This window comes from Atta colombica, unplaced genomic scaffold, assembly GCF_001594045.1.
Source record: "Atta colombica isolate Treedump-2 unplaced genomic scaffold, Acol1.0 scaffold36, whole genome shotgun sequence".
Taxonomy (NCBI): Eukaryota; Metazoa; Arthropoda; class Insecta; order Hymenoptera; family Formicidae; genus Atta; species Atta colombica.
In genome coordinates, this window is record NW_017259470.1 from 92666 (window position 1) to 95184 (window position 2519).

The 2519-nt window shown below is 28.5% G+C and overlaps 1 protein-coding gene across 7 annotated transcripts in view; it reads left to right on the forward strand.

The window, feature by feature from the left end:
* The window catches only part of LOC108690806 (intraflagellar transport protein 46 homolog), a 19186-nt gene that overhangs the window by 9999 nt on the left and 6668 nt on the right, over positions 1 to 2519 (forward strand). The gene's annotated exons all lie outside the window — the stretch shown is intronic.

Here is a 2519-nt window from a genome sequence, read left to right on the forward strand (position 1 = left end):
TATTTGTTATTATTTGTGATAATTTCATGAAATTTTCAGATGGCTATTGTACATACTTGTGACATATGTGAAATCATAAACGAAAAGAGCATTTCGACTCATGGATGTATGAAAGCATATAACCGGTTGTTCATTGATAATTTTTTAATAATCATTTTTTTAAATCCATGTTCGTCTTTCAAATAAAAGATCAACCCAATATTTTTTTTTTATATTTTCTTTCTAAATTTCTACATTAATGCATACAGTTGCTATTAGATTATTTTGCCGTAATTTCGTTTTACTTTTGTTATGCACAATCGCATCAACTTTTCAAGTCCACTTGTAATATTGTTTTTGATAACATTTTGGACTTTACATAACACAAGTAATATAATTAATTACTGCTCAAAACTGCGTCAAAAATTTATTACTGCTAATTTATGCGATATTCGAGGCAATATAATCACGTGACTCCTTTGTTGCTGAATACAAGCGACGAGTGACATCATGAACACGTAGGAGAGTTCTTTGTAAGTTGGACATCTTTATAGGTTGGATACTCCTTGACATTTCGAATATTTGCAGTAGAAACACCAAAACTCCGACTGTCATCGTTTCTAAAATACTAAACTTTACTTTTTATGCGATTTTGGAGCGAAAAGACGCGCCACAGATTTCTGTGCCAAACAAATTGTGAAAAAAACATCGAAAAAAAAGTGAAAATTAAGATTCCCATTTTTTACTAAGATTACAAATTGAATAATTTTCATCGAAAATTTAAGATGAATATATGTACTATGCTCCATTTTTTATGTATTTTCATAATGTAAAGAGAATTCCGAAAATCATGAACTGAATTTTTTTTTTCAATGCACTTTTAAATGTCAACAATTTTGTAGATTGGACACGTTTTTTCTTTGTAGGTTGGACACCCATTTTTTTCATTTTTCACGATACGATGCAATTGTTTATGATTTTTTTGATATTCGGAATTCTTATTAAGTGAAATAAAAAAAAAGTGTTTTTATGAATGCATTTGCATTTTAATGAAATTTTCGGTGATTTTTTCCAAATTGATTTTTCCAAATTTTCATTCCAATTTTTATTAATTTTTCTTCTTCAAAGTCTATTTTCATTCAAATTTTCATTTTTTATATTCAAATCAACTGAGACCAATTAATAAATTGAAGAAATTTCATAAAGTTTGTAAATATTGTGTTTTTACTTGAGTTTTTGTGCATTTTTAGCGTTTTTTTGGGTGGTGTCCTACATTAAAAAATTTGAGGGGAGTTGATCGTTTTTGAGCCTTTTTTTGAATTGGCTATAAAAAAAATCCACTAAACCCAATGATTTTTTTGTCCACAATGTAGCTATTAACCTCAGCTTTTAGACAGTATCTTGATATCAACGATATGTTGATTCTCATCTGAGTTATGAGCAAAAATGCTAAAGGTGTCCAACCTACAAAGAATTCCCCTATCTTTAGTCGTATAAGTTGACAATTGGTCAACCTCACTGGTAAAACATAGAATAGAACTACCGACTATTGACTCATTGACTGCGTTCAGCAGAACACAATGGTTTTACAACCGTAAAATATAATTGTCTGCTGTTGTGGTAGGACCATTCTTCTAGCTCTAAAAATATAATCAGCACGAAGAAAATTTCCAACAATTGCAAATTAAATTTTACTGAACATAGCCATTGTAGAATTATAGCATTACACATTTCTTTGTTCATCATGATTGTTAATATTTAAAGATGTAAAATAGGAACATAATATATAGAGAAAAGTCTCTTATTATGAGATAGCGGCGTTTCTGCTAAACTAATAAACGCTATCTATTGATTCGATTATGAATTTATTGCTCTTGGATTGAAAATTATTTAACAGAAAATTCATTATCAGATTATGCCTATAGTTATTGTAAAAAAAGATTTTAGAATTTGGATGTTTTCAAATTTCATTGAGCCTTTAAATTTTGTTTATTATTTAATAAATAAATATTTGGCAATAAATTCTTTTAGTGATAGAGTGAGGCCTATTAATAGAAAAATACGAGATGTAATATGTTGAATAGTTTGATTACAAAGGTTTGATGATCGTAAAATCATAAGGTGTGGAAAGCGTAATCATATTAGAGATACCCAATATTTCTAATATGAAATAACCCATGCTCCTATGTAATGAAAATCGCTAAAAAGTAAATGTTATTGTACAATAAAAAGAACGATCAGAATGAACGTCAAGTACCTATTTCTGCGATGCTTGATTCCAATTATCTGAAGACGAATTCTGGGTATAATCTATCGCATGCTCATTTTTTACGCACGCTGGCTGTGTTTATTTGCATTTTAAAAACATAAAATAAAGTTTTTTAATTGCACTGATATACTTTATGTTACTTTTACGTTACTTTTACGTTACTTTATTATTGATTTCTCGGGATCTCATATTAGGAGCACAATTTTTTGACTTTGCGATTTGCTTACTTTTTATATTTCTTTAATCTTCAAAAAAAAATGGAATTTGAATT